The following is a 14,854-nucleotide window of genomic DNA, read 5'->3' as shown; positions in this document are numbered from 1 at the left end:
TTTTGAGCTTATGAATTGATTCGCCTCCAGCTAAAGAGCTCCTTGAGCCTCCTTGTCTGTTCCTCTGCTCTGAACTCGGAGAGTCACAGTGAGCGTTGCAGGCAAGACTAAGGAGAGACACAGCAATGTCTCATCCTTCTTAAATGTTTTTGTTCCCATTCACCTCAGTAAATTAACCTGTGTAGCATGTCGTCTGGACATTATTTACCCTGATATCAAAGCGTAGTTATCAGCAAGATTTATCATGATAATTTAAATATGAACAGTGTGATAACCGTTTGGGAGTTTTAGCACTGTTATCACTAATACTGGTAATAGTTTCATCTCTAGATGTGATTTTTTATACAAATGTGTTTCTATGATGCCTCTGATTTCTTCTACCTGTCTAATTGTTTGTTGTCTGTTTAAGATGTAGGATTCTTTGAGGCTGGTCTCATCCTGGTGCCTGGGGAAGATCTATCTGTCTGCTGTCAAGTCTAAGGACTGTCAACTGGAATTAATGCACACTGCAATCATCTTTGAAAGACATGAGAACTCTGTCCACAGTAACGCTCCAGGTTTGCACTGTACCTGGACCTTCCCAAATGTAAGAAGGGCATGTTTGGTTTCATTCAGAGGAGACTGTTAAACCTGGGGCAGGAAAAGTTCACCCTGAAGCTGTGAACAGATTTTAATTTTTAACATTTAATATATGACAACACACAATTTTTACAAACGTATTGCCTTATGATTGTTCTAGCTTTAAAAACAGTCTTGTCATGACTGGGATTTATGCCATTATTTTCAAGTAGGAAAGATTTGACTATAGAGAGAGCTATTATTTATGGTAAGTACTGCTCACTTTAACAGAGTATATGAATGTTATTCAACTTATAATTACTACATTTTATCAACAATATGATGTTGACCACACTAAGATACATCAAATGACAAATACCAAGTGCTGTCTGCCTTTATGGGCTGGATATCTTAAGTAAATTGATATTTTTTAAGTTGTGACAACTTGGTTGAAGTTTAGCTACTCACTTAAGTACAAAAAGTTCTCACTACTAAAGAAAACAACTTACCCGGTGCAGGCTACTTTTAAATATTCAGTTTCTACAGCTTGACACAGCAGAGTTCCTTTACCTAACTAGATGGTTACCTAAATAAGTAAACTTAACTCGTCTGAATTTACAGTGTACACACATAAATATAGAGGCAAGAAAAAGTATGTGAACCCTTTGAAATTAACTTTTTTTCTAACAAATAATTACAATATTTAACGTCTTTCTTGAATACAGCCATTAAACATTCACAGTGCTGCTGGAGAAAGTAACTGAACACTTACGCTGATGACTCCACAGCTGAAGTCAAATCCTTTAAATAAGATTCGAGCTAGGTGTAGAGCTAATGTGAATTATGAAATCACTCAACTTTTTACATTTGCTCTTCACAAGAAGCCCCCACCAATGTGAACCCTGCCCTGCAAAAAAAAAAAAAAGAGATTGCAGAAGACCTTCAATCAAGAATTATTGAATTTCATTAAGACTGGAAGTGGTTCCAAAGTCATCTGAAAAACTTTAGGTATTCATCAGTCAAAAGTTAGACTTTGTTCACAAATGTAGACGATACAGTTCAGGCACTAATCTCCCTAGAAGTGGGCATCCAGTCTGGTTGACAGGCACAAAGCAGAATATTCATCTCTGTTCATGAGTCTACCACACACAAAAGACTGAATAGGCTTGGTGTTCATAGCACGGGGGTTGGGAACCCGCGGCTCTTTTGCCCCTCCAAAGTGGCTCTCTGCAGCTGTGCCAAATTTGAAATAAAGGAAAGGTTTTTTTTTGTTTTTACATTAGACAAATTATTTTTTAAATGCTACATAGAGAAAGTTTTTTTTATATTTTATCCAAAAAAATGTAGCTCTTTCATTCACTTCTAACTTTATTTTTACAAAAAAGGCCTATTTTATCACTTACAAATGCGTCCTAACGTGCCTCTATGGCATGGCGCATACGGGTGCTTTCCTGTGAACAAAGGTCTGGATGCAGTCTTCTCACAAATGACTCCTGAAGCAGGAGTTTTGCTCATCATGCAAGTTAAGTTTTGAATTTCTGAAATCTTGTTTAGCAGCAAGAGGGAAGGTCAGTATGTGAAAATGACGATCAACTTTGATAAGTTTCATACAAAGCTGGTGCATCTGTCAGACCTTAAGAGGACTAAAGTAGTGTCAGCAGAGAATGTGAACATTGATAACGTTAATAACAGCGTAAAAAACTAAGACAAGTTCACAATTACCAGCATCAGTCAGGTAAAGAAAGAGAGAAAGGAGGCCAAAGGATCAATAGAGGGCTGTTTGAGCAAAACAAACAGGTGAGCTCATATTTTATTTTTTTACTCTGCTGCTGTGAAGTCGATATTGTCATTTAGAAGACTGATACATTTGATGATTATATAAATTAATGCAAGGTTGTGTACCAGTGTGCACTGGTGTTGTACAAGATGAGATTGTTGATGTTTGAGCTGAAAATGTCATGTGCGTTAATGTGGCGCTGTCCACGGTGCTGACGTGTCCCTCACAGAGAGGGAGTTTTAAACAGCTGATTCTACTCTCATGGATATTTGGAGTGATTATCGTGGTTGCTCTGATTTGTCCTTCTGACTGTTATATTTAATGCAGTCTGTGATCCAGAGACCATGGATGCTATAGTTTATTGATCAGGCCAAAACCGTCTTTCCTTCTGCACACCTGTATGTGACGTAGACAGACAGACAGCAGCATAGAGAGAGGAGATGAAGAGGAGAAGGTTTCACCCATAGGTGAACAGTAGTCTACTACAATATCCTACATTAACTCTGTCTGACAGCAGGTGGAAGGAATGTTTTGATGAATAAATAAGTAATGATAATGATTATACCAGTATCATTAGGGATAAAAATAAATAATCACTGGCTGATAATAGCACTTATAGATAAAAATATGTAGCCTACACAGTTGTTTCTATTGTAGTTCTAAATCCATAAATGCATCAAAATGAAAACTATGATTAAAATGCAAAGTAAGAATAAAATAACTACTAGGTGGAAAGTTATCAGTGTTATAAAACATATCAGTAGATGGCCACATACCTTTGCTCAATCAGTTATGTCGACAGACAAAGACTTAGGCTAACTGACTGTGTCACCTTCATTGGAAGGTTCAAATGTGTTTTACGGCTCTTCAAAGATTTTCTGAGAGGGGGTTCCAGCAAAAATGGCCCTTTCAAACAAAACGGCTGAAGTTTGCCAAGGAGCACTTTGATACTGCGCAGCGCTACAGCAAAAATGTGTTGTGGACTGATGCAACAGAGGTTGAATTGTTTGGGAAGAACATGCAGCACTACGTATGGTGTAAAAAGGGTACCACATACAAACATGAGAACATCATCCCCACAGTAAAGTATACGGTGGTACACATCATGATTTGTGGCTGCTCTGCTGCCTCAGGGCCTGGGCCAATTGCCATCATCGAAGGGAAAATGAATTTCCAAGTTTTTCAAGGTATCCTACAGGATAATGTCAGGGTGACTGTGCAGCAGCTGAAGCTCAGAAGAGGATGATTGATGCAGCAGGACAATGGCCCTAAACATGGAAGTAAATCTACTACAGCATGGCTTCAAAACAAAAAAAATCACCTTTTGGAGCTTTATATTTAATTCGGTTTAGGCATGCTAAAAGTTAGCGCTTGAGACTGGAAATCAATTCTTCTTTGCTGCCAGGAAACACTGCATGTATGGGCCACCGCTTTTAGAGCAGCAAAGAAGAACCAAAGGACCCACTGCAGCAGCAAAGAATGGTGGCTGCGTGACATTTTTCTCTGAATGTGATCATTAAAATGCTTTCTAGACCACCGTCGTCATACTCGACAAGAAGTGACACAGTTTATCAAAACTTTAAAAACTTTTGAAACATCAATTGTTGCCTCTTACTTGTTTTTTTCTTCTGAAGTTAGCTGCTGTGCCTTCCTGTTGATGCCTTTGCCCTTGCGGCAGCATTTTCAGTGAGTTTGGAACTCATATGACTTTTTAGGACTTAAATGATTATATCTACACCAGTATTTTCATCCATTTTAATCCAACTATGATCATTTGTTATCGTTAGCTGGAATACTAACCATCATATTTTTTCCCCCTTGTCTGGGTCTGTCAGCCAGCTGCAGGCTGTTCTGTAATCACATCATGCTGCCCGAATAGAGCCTTACAGAGAGAGGCTGTGATGCAGGCCCCTGTGTTATTATTTTAATATTTAGCAGTAAAACTCAAATATCAGCAGGAAAACAACTTTAGGGTCACAGTGATGCAGTACATTATGATTCTGTCTGCACAGTCAGTCCAGAAAGTTCACACTGGTATCCCAATTAAATACTAAAATTATTTTTGTGGTATTATGTTGACCACATTGTGTTTGTCTGAACTTGTGACTCAGAAGCAGATCAGGTCATATTTGATGACCAATTAATGCAGAAAACTAGATCATTTCAAAGGTTTGCATACTTTTTCTTGCCACTGTACACCTCGGGGAAAGCAGAGAGATGACCTAATCCAATTAGCCACTCAGATCGCAGCCAGACAGAGATACAGACACTCACAAAGTGTACCTGTAACCTAATGACCTCTAAATACCTGTCATTTAATCGACACAGACAGTGGGTGGCTGGCTGCAATCAAACATATGTGTTTGCGTGTCTCTTGAGAGACACATGTAGACAGGAATAACAGGGATTAAGTTACAGTTATAAGATAGTTCCTTTAGGGACAGCTTTTACAGAGTTTGCAAAAATGCTGGGTTTGTTCCCGATGTAAACAGACTAAATACCTACAATATAACATATTACAATATGTTGCCTTTCTCTCATTGGCTGAGTTATATTTCATTCATATTTATAATGAGTGCTCACTCTGACAGGGCAGAATTTTTGGCCTGGAGTCAGAGAACACATTTGTCTCTGATCTTCACTCCAGTATGGATGTTTACAGTAAATATGAAAATAGGATACAAGGCAATGCCAAAGCTATTCATTTTTAGTTTTTGGTAATTATTTCATTCACAAATGCTTTTGTGAATTGATTAATACCGGCACTTTAGATCATCAATATCAAGATGCATCCTGTTCCATTCTGACATGACATCCTTCTACTCATACCGAGGGAAAGAAAGACCAGAAGACCTTACAGGCATAGTGTGTCTATGCTCTATCCTTTTCTCAGTGAAAAAACATCAAATAATGAATGCTGTTTAATCCTAAAATATGGCATATATCAGAAAAATATTTATTCTTCATGCTACCAACTGTGTTAGATGTATGGACAGGGGAGGTTATGTGTATTTACCAAATGTTGCAAATGTATGCATGTGATGCAAAGAGTTTTTAAGGCAGCTACATTACACAGGCATATTAAAATCTTTGGATCAGTAGGCTAGTTTGCTGGCTTTTCTCCCCAATGGCCACAGTTACATGATGTTTTTTAATTCGGAATTAATTATTCAGAATTAAATAATTCAGAAATAAAGTATTCTCCTTCACGTTTACATGGAAATAGTAATTCCGATTTGAGGTTTACATGGTAAACACGTTTAATCGCCTTTATTCAATTCTGCTTAAAGCCTGGGGGTTGGGAAGGGTTCTGATTGGACAGGGGGCAGACGTGACGTATTTACGTAGCTCGGTAATGGCTACGTCACGTTTTGTTGCCTGTAAAGAAGTGACAGACGGAACCTTCATCCAATCACCTTCCGAGTTTCTTTTCAAAGCTCTGCCCTTTCCTAAACACCATCTATGGAAGGTTTACCAGAAGGTTGTCTGAAACAAATCCATGTCAGGCGTGTTAACACAGAGTATAAATAGCATGAAAACCACAGTAGCACTACTGCTATGCACATGCACCTCAAAAGAAAGCATCAGGGGCCATTTTACAAGACAGCAGCAGGAGCAAACTGGAACCATGTGTAAGTAACTTTTTTTGTCCCTGACCAAACTAAATGTGTCTAAACAGTTCTATTCATAAGGAATGTGTTGCTGTTAATGGATTGTTTAATGATATTTGTACAGTTACCTCCATATCCCAATATCACTATATATTTTCTAAGAAATTACATTTGTCTTTTTTCAAAAAGTAAAGGGATGTATACAAAGTGCGATAGTAGAACTAGTGTAAACTTAAAGGCCTTTCTGAAGGTACCCTTGTTAACCTTATAAGTTCTAAATACAAAAATCATTACTTTTTGTGATTACGTAATTGCACAGCCTGGCATTTAATTTCCATAAGAGTGAATGTGCAGCACTGCTTTCACTCAAAAATCAGGAATACTGCATCTAAGCAGATCCTCTTTTCAGTTTATTGCTAAATCCTCATTTACTGTGGCAATACTTTTGAGATAGTGCTTACCTCTACTTGTCTGTTATGATTTGATATACACTCCTGATCAAAATCTTAAGACCAGTTGTAAAATTGCAAGAATTTACATTTTGCACTGTTGGATCTTAAGAAGGCTCTAAGTAGAGCTTCAAAATGCAAGACAAGGAAATGGGAGTGACAAAAAAAAAAACTGAGTAAGCAATTTATTTAAAAACAACAATTGAACTGAAATAGGCTGTTCATCAGCTATCAGAAGTTTAAGACCATAGCTCAAAGAAAATTAAAACCCCCTCAAAACAGAAATAAAAGTTTCATAAAAGGACCCAGTAATGAGTTGCTCCACTGTTCTTGTTGATCACTTCAAAAATTCGTTTCTGCTTGCTTGATGCGAGTGTTTCCAGGAGGCTAGAGGGAACGTTGCTCCAGGTGGTTAAGATGGCTTCATGAAGGGCATCCACTGTCTGGAACTGATGTCCATTTTTGTAAACTTCCCTTGCCATACATACCCAAATGTTCACAACTGGACTTAGATCAGGGGAACACGCAGGATGGTCCAAAAGAGTGATGCTATTCTCCTGGAAGAAGTCTTTTGTCAGGCGGGCATTGTGAACTGCAGCTAGTCCTGTTAAAAAAAAAACCCATTCATTACCACACAGACGAGGGCCCTCAGTCATGAGGGATGCCTGCTGCAACATCTCCACATAGCCAGCGCCCGTTTGACGCCCCTGCACAACCTGAAGCTCCATTGTTCCATTGAAGGAAAAAACACCCCAGATCATGATGGCGCCCCCTCCACTGTGTCACGTAGAAAACATCTCAAGTGGGATCTCCTTGTCATGCCAGTAATGTTGGAAGCCATCAGGACTGTCAAGGTTAAATTTTTTCTTACCAGAGAATAAACCTTTCCTCCACCTTTCAATGTCCCGTGTTTGGTGCTCCCTTGCAAAGTCCAATTTTGTGGCGTTGAAGGAGACGGAGCCTTTGAAGATGTTTTTGTTTTTAAAGCCCTTCCCTCGCAGATGCCATCTGATGGTCATTAGGCTTCAGTCGTCGCCAGTAACGGCCTTAATTTCGTCTCGTCCCGTGTCTTGACAGCCAATCGGATCCTCCGGCTCAGTGCCAGTGAAATTATTTTAGGTCTACCACTTGACTTTTTTGTTCCACAACCCTCAGGATCTTTTAAGAAATTCAAAATGATTGTCTTACTGCGCCCACCTCAGCAGCGATGGTGTTGGGAGAGGCCTTGCTTATGTAGCACAACAATCTGACCATGTTCAAAGGCAGAAAGCTTTGCCTTTGCCATCAGGAGGTCATGACATTGTGAATACTTGACAGAAAATGACATTGAATCCACATTTTTGAGCAGATTTTGCCTTTTAAACTTTTGATCAGCTGATGAACAGCCTATTCCAGTTTAATTGTTGTTTTCAATAAATTGCTTACTCAAATTTTTTTTGTCTCACTCCCATTTCTTCTTCTTGCATTTTGAAGCTCTACTTAGGACCTTCTTATGATCCAACAGTGCAAAATGCAAATTCTTGCAATTTTTCAACTGGTCTTAAGATTTTGATCAGGAGTGTGTACTGTATAAACCAGGACACTTTACCACACCACAGATTATCCAACACCAAATTCACATTAATGTCTGTTTTTTTTTTCTTAATCAGTTGATTCTGTTTGTTTGTTTGTTTTGTTTTGTGTGTGTATATGTTTGCTGTGTTTTCTTGTTACTGTTCTGTGAATGAATTTTCACTTTGTCACCAATAAATTAAAAAAATAACTTTAGTAGTATCAGTAAACTATGTGCAGCACTAGCCAGAGATGACACTTGGATTCTCTCCCAGAGATTGCTAATAAATAAATTTGATATCATACCGACTACTGTCTGGTTTAGGGCCATACACCATTTTTCCATGTTTAGCTCATGATAAGTCTGCCTTTGATTGTTATGAAATAACGGCTAATAATCAAATCTACAAAGCAGCATGGACTGATGTTGTGGAGGATGGTGAAGGCACTCCCAATCCCTCCAAGCCCTGTCTTTGACATTTTAAAGGCCTTTTTTAATTTACTAGTAGGTGCACTAGAGCTGAAATTTTGGAGTACACTTACTCGTTAATGGTTTATGGGCTAGCACTGGTCTTTTACTGGTTTAGTAATTGTTTGCCAGCACCATTGCGACATCCAAATATTGTATAATAGCAGAGGGAACTCCATTTGTTCTCCTGCTCCACAGAACTGCTTAAAGATGTGTTTAATAATCAGTAAGTTTAACATGATTTCTTGGGCTTTCCCCAAGAAGTCAATGAGTACTTTACAGAGCAATGTTAAAGGGGTGAGGTGGGCTGCTAACTATAAAAAAACAAGTTTTAATTTGCTTGCGGAAAAACATGCATCTATGACACCCCGATATACAACTATGGTGAGTTGCATAACAGAATTAAAAGTAACAATAGGATCAATCTTGAAATTGAACAGTAAAATTACATCAACTGACCAAAATCAGATTTGGCAAAGCCCCATGAAGTTGACATTAAATATGGGTATTAATAATACTTTGCCAGAAAATCCTCCCACAGAAAAAAAAGAGGTTGGGTTGTCTGAGGTGGTTTAACAAAAGTGGACCCAACATGCAAAGAAAGTGGAGAGAAGAAAGGAGTCCTGAGTGAGCTCTGATAGAAACACTCCACTGAGACATCCACCTTGCACAGTTGGCAGGAAAGGCTGGGTATTCTATCCTGCAAGGGAGCTGAAATGCAATGCAGCAGTATCTGATGAACACTCGGGCATCAAACTACAGTACAGTATACTCTGAGCACAAGGATGATGATGTACTTTTATCCAGGAGTATTCAGGCTGTTGCTGTCATTTGCTGTGATTTTGTGGTTGCCAGGACAGTGACAGTGAGTTGTGCTCTGGTTTTCCATCTGTGTATGAGCTTCATTCCACGTCTCTGTTTGGTACACGTCTGTACCGTACCGAGAGGCCCGTAATAGACGAATACACGTACCTTTACACCCATAGCAGGCAGGTATCAGAGTATTTTCTGTCTCTATCCAATAAAAAGTGATGGACAGTCTGAAGGCCGTACTTCCCTAAAAGCGCTTATAGAACTATTTCTGCTGTTGCTGGAAAGTCTTTAATCAGGAGTTGCAGATTGAAGCCAAACAGTCTGAAAGTATTGTCTATACAACCAAGGAGATTAGGGTTGACCTTAAACCTTGCAGAGCTCATTAGAACAGTTCCTCCCAAACTCTTCTGTTTTTGATTTACTTTTTCACTGCATGTCTCAAAGCTGCGAGCTGACTTTTTCATCTGTAGCAGTTTTGTTGCATGGGAATACTTCTCTCTAGTTTCCTGATGCTTTCACTTCTTCAAACGTCTCATAAAGCTTTTAAAGGAGATTCACCTCCAACAATAGTCAAGTTCTAAAAGCAGCCCAATTACAGCAAAATTTGGCAACATGTTGCCTTCTGAGGTAGAAGATCACTTCATTATTTCTTTGGTTTAGAAAATTCTACTCGGCTTATTATGTGAACACTGGGTGTGAAGTTTTGAAATGCAGATGGAGCCACAAGAGACATTATTACCCCAGGGACTAAAGCAAAACAGCGCACTTGGGTCTGAGTGTGTGCTGTTTCATGTCAATAAATATTAATGTTGAATTTATAAAGCAAGGTACCAATTAACTTTATCATTCTAAGTAATGCTGTGCACAAGAGCCTTACATATTATCTTCACACATGATTTGTCTGCATGTGTGCATATGTGTGCTGCTATGCTTGTGCGCATGCAGTTTCCTACAAAGAGGTTGACAGACACACCCCAGGTTTTCACTCAGTATTAAACTTGACAAATACGAAGCATCAAAAATGTAGCTGAGCCTAAAAATAACATCATAAATTAGTAAAACCTGGGAGGGAATTCAGAACGCAGCCGGCCTCATGTTCTTCTTCTGTTTCAATTCTGCACTGACTGTCATGTCTTTGTATTCATGCCTTTTCTCTACACATACATGCATATGTATGCTGTGCACACACACCAATGTGGGTGCCTCACATGTAGATACAGTCAGGTCACATGCACAGAAGCAGAGCGAGCCACTTATTAACATGTTACAATGGTTCATTAAAGTATGATGTGTTTCAACGATGCATGATGCAGCAGAATATCTGGAGCGTCATGTTGCCATAAAATGCATGTAGTAGTGTGTGTTTTACTGTGTCTGTGTGCAAAAAAGGAGTGTCGTGTGTATGGCTGTGCATGTTTGTGGTTGCAGTGATGCATTAGTAAAACACATTTTGATTTTGCACAGACAACGTACTGTTGGTCTGTTCATCAATTCTTAAGCAGTGGTTGAATATAGAAAATGACTGAGTCATTTGCTTAAAAGGGGGCAGGGAATGCCTCAGTCTGTTTATATCTAAATTGACTGAAGTGAAACATTTAGAGCATGAGGACTGCACTCCTGATACAGCTGAGTCCTGTCTACAGTTTCTCTCTTTGAGTTTAAGCTTCAAATTTCTTTCTACAAATCCTTCCTCTTTCATCAAATTACAAAGGTGGATTTAAATAGTTCAAGAGGTGAATTAGGGCTAACTTTCACCTGACTTCCTCTCTGAGCGTGGGAGGTGTGAGTCTGTCGTATTTAAGCGACTTTTAAGCATGAAAGGAGGTTTGAAATTTTCACTATTCAATGACCCACAACCAAGCTAGATAGCCAAAGCACCGCGGTCCTTTGAACTGCTAGCATGCTGCAAGGAGGCACAGAATGGAAACACAATTACAGAACACACTGACAGAAGTCTATTTTTAGGACTTTACACAGTCTTGCTGGCTGAATAGTAGGCTAATAAGGCGTAAAGACCTTACCGGGTACCAGGTATCTCCTCTCTAATCCCCTCCTGAGCGCAGGGCCAGCCGTCCCGACCGTCCTGGATGTGGAACAACTTCGAGAAGCGCCGCAAAAAGCCGCACCTTCCTCAGACGGTGAGAAATCAGTTAATCCATATTACCTGGCGTGTAGGCAGCGCGAGGACGACGGCTCGAGATTTTACAAAAACGCTGCGTTTGATAAAGTCCCAGAGCAGGTGAGCGCGCGAGATGTAGACGGGTGAGGCGCACGCGGCATTAGCGACAGTAATCTTCTCTCACTCGCTCAACTGTCTCACCCCCCTCTCTCTCTTCTCTCTCTCTCCCTCCCTCCCTCTCTCTCTCTCCTTCACACACATAAAGTTTTAATTCCTCTGACGGGCCCTCGCTTAAAAACACACAACAAACAGTGAATGGAAAGGGATACACTGCGAGGTCACCGTTGTTTACACACCTGCATCCCTCTCCCTCTCCCACTCGATATGCGTGTGCCCGTGCGGATTGTAGAGCGCGTGACAGTTTGAGTGCATCAATTAAGACCGGAAGAGCGTACCTGAGTTACCGGACATCATAGATAGACTATGCTGACAAATGACAGTGGCTTCTTTCTCTTTATCTTTTCATTTTAAATGTGAATTTAGGCATATATTCATGCTACAAAATGTAGTCCATACCTATTATTTAGCACAGATAGATAGATAGATAGATAGATAGATAGATAGATAGTGGTCCTTTGTCGCCTCCGACTGGCGCTACTGCTTTACTGCCACTCGCAGCTTTCAGGTCCATTCTTACAAATAGGCTACTTGGAAAACATCTTTAATCCAATCTGTCCTTGGCTGTCTTGGTCAGTTCTGTGTGCAGCAGGATCCAACGGCAGGATTTTTTTTATTTCATTTAATTATTTTTTTGCAAAGAGTTAGCAGCAAAGAACTGAGAGTGACTGGGGCGATGGACCATCGGACCCTCCCACAGCCTTTGAAGGTGACAGTAGTGAGACAGGCAAGGATGATTACTGCTGACCCCTTACATCCTTCATTCAATATGAACAGCTCCCGTCAGGTCAAAGTTACAGAGGAGATAACACAACAGATTTAAAATCTCAGTCAACCACTTATCAGTGAGTCTCAGGTCAAAGGAGGAGGTCACATGAGGATGGTACACTGTAAAATCCAATTTATAAACCTTACTTCAAAAACATGCAAACTGATTGCCTTAAAAAGATTAAATAAAAATCACATTTTGACCTTAGTAAAAAAAAAACTAGATATTGTGTCACATTTAAAAAGGTTTTGTGTGTGTGTGTGTGTTGTGCACTTTCACTTGAATTAAAGACAGTTAAGATACTTTGTTATTAACACTTGATAAATTAAGTAAGATCTTCAAATGACCAAGTGAAGAGAATAAGTAATACTCATTCCATACTAGTCAGCATTTTCAAGTAAAATGAACTTTTAGCAGGAAGTTTGCCATATTCATAAACTTAAGCCAATCATGCTGAGTACACCATCCCCTGCTCCCCACAGGTGAGTCAGCAACTTGATTCATGGTGCAAAAGTAATAAATGCTCTAAGCCAATAACTCTGCTTATTAGGGGATGGTTCTTAAATAATTAGAGCAAAATTAACACAACTTAAATGTTTTTAACCAACCTTCAACAGTTCAAATTTGTAGTGAAATACTATAAAGTGTATTTGATCCACAAAAGTGCACTTCTACAAGGATCACTACACTTTTTTCATGTGTTCTTGCTAGTACCCACAGGGGGGAATTCTCTGACTGAGTCAGTAACTTCACTCGTGGAGCAAAAGTGTCTACACTGAAAAAAGTACAACAATGCTGTTGTTGGATTGATGTAATTTTTTGTTTTATAACAGCCTAAAATTATTGATGTGTTCCTTAAATGTAAATCTTCTAAATTATCTTATATTTTTTTATTTCAACTGGCAGCTGGACACCAAATTAAATTCTGTCATTGGATCAATGTATTTTTATTGCATTAAGCCTGCTGTGCTCATGCACATTTGTAACAACATCCTGTAGGTCCCGAGTGGATTCAAAAAACACTTGATGCAACAGCAGCCATCACTTTCTGAGTGGCTCTCCCTCTACAATCCAGCACTGGCATCCAGCGAACTGACTTTGACTGAGAAGAAAGTGCCAAGTTGGCAGCAGAAAGGAAAAACATAAGCTTTGTGTGCAGTTGAATTAATCCAAATATAATTTATCCTTAGCCTTCATGGCTCCCTCTAAGAGATTGTGCTTATTGCTGAGGTTGGTTACAAACATGTCAGCCCAAGTTCAGAGACTGTCAGCTTCTTTTCTGAGATGTTCTTGTTCTTACATGGTTGCAATTTCACTGCAGTGTTTTAAAGGGGACTTATTATGCAAAAATCACCTTTTCAGGTTTTTCTAACAAAATATGTAAACTCTCTTGATCCTCCTCTTAGCTGCTAGCAGAGATGCTGGCTAGCTCAGTGGGTTACCCTGCTGACTTTAGATTGAGAGATTAATGGTTTGAATCCCAGTCAGGTCCTAAACTTTGGATAGAAGTGCCTGAAACATCAGGAGAGTGATATCCATTTCCTGCAAGAATCCTATACCACTGTTTTTTCAGCAATAAATTTCACAGGGGACCTCTGAGACCAATATAGACTTGTCTTGAAGGGCAAAATACGTCCCCTTTAATACATTTCTGCTCTCCTATCGGGCCAAAATAGCAGGAATTTTCAGGAAAAATGTGTTGAGTTGACTTGTGTGAGGCACGGCGGCACAGCGGTTAGCGCTGTTGCCTCACAGCAAGAAGGTCACTGGTCACTTCCCAGTCAAGGCCTTTCTGTGTGGAGTTTGCATGCGTGGGTTCTCTCTGGGTACTCTGGCCTCCTCCGACCTCTAAAAAAAATGCCCAATAGGTTAAATAATAATGATAATAATAATGTCTTGAATTTATATAGCACCTTTCAAGAAACCCAAGGACGCTTTACAGGAACACAAAGACATGGACAAACTATGTGAGGGGTAGGATGAGTGTGAGGGGTGGTTTAGTGAAGACTGTAGGCTGTGGTGAACAGGTGGTGCTTGAGACGTTTTTTGAAAAACGGTGACTCTAAATTGGCTGGGACTGGTTAAAGCCCCCCCACCACCTGCAACCCCCAGTGGGGTAAGCAGTATAGAAAATGGATGGATAAAGGATTGAGTGCTGTATTCTCTACTTAAAGTATTTTTAGAAAATTCAATTTGCTTTACTTTACATTTAAAATAAAAACAACTATTATTTCCTTTATTGAAACAACCTAAAAATTTACATTTCTACAACCTTTATAAAAAGGTTGTATGAACTTAAACATTTTAAGTTCAGATGAGTGGAATATTTATATCGGTTGATTAAGGGAAATTTTTATTTTTAGTTTAGGACAATCTAAAATAATAAGGTTTCCTAAACCTTTAAACAAAGTTTCTATGAACTTAGAAAATTTACATTTACCTAATAAAAAAAAATAAATAAATTGATTCAATTCAAAATGTGTCGTGTGATTTATTACTTCATTTTTTTTTTAAAGTTCAACCAATGTTTTACCTTTTTCAGTGTATGCACAAAAGCATTC

The 14,854-nt window shown here is 39.2% G+C and overlaps 1 protein-coding gene across 1 annotated transcript in view; it reads right to left on the bottom strand.

The window, feature by feature from the left end:
* LOC121507924 (FERM and PDZ domain-containing protein 1) overlaps positions 1-11,480 on the bottom strand; it is a 77,138-nt gene extending 65,658 nt beyond the window's left edge. Inside the window, exon 1 of the mRNA XM_041784323.1 lies at positions 11,250-11,480. The gene's annotated coding sequence lies outside the window, so the exon portion shown is untranslated. The remainder of the gene's footprint in view (positions 1-11,249) is intronic.
* Between the last annotated feature and the right edge of the window lie 3,374 nt (positions 11,481-14,854).

This window comes from Cheilinus undulatus, linkage group 4 (assembly GCF_018320785.1).
Source record: "Cheilinus undulatus linkage group 4, ASM1832078v1, whole genome shotgun sequence".
NCBI classification, from domain to species: domain Eukaryota; kingdom Metazoa; phylum Chordata; class Actinopteri; order Labriformes; family Labridae; genus Cheilinus; species Cheilinus undulatus.
The sequence above is the reverse complement of the archived record's forward strand: the minus strand, read 5'-3'. Positions and strand labels throughout refer to the sequence as shown.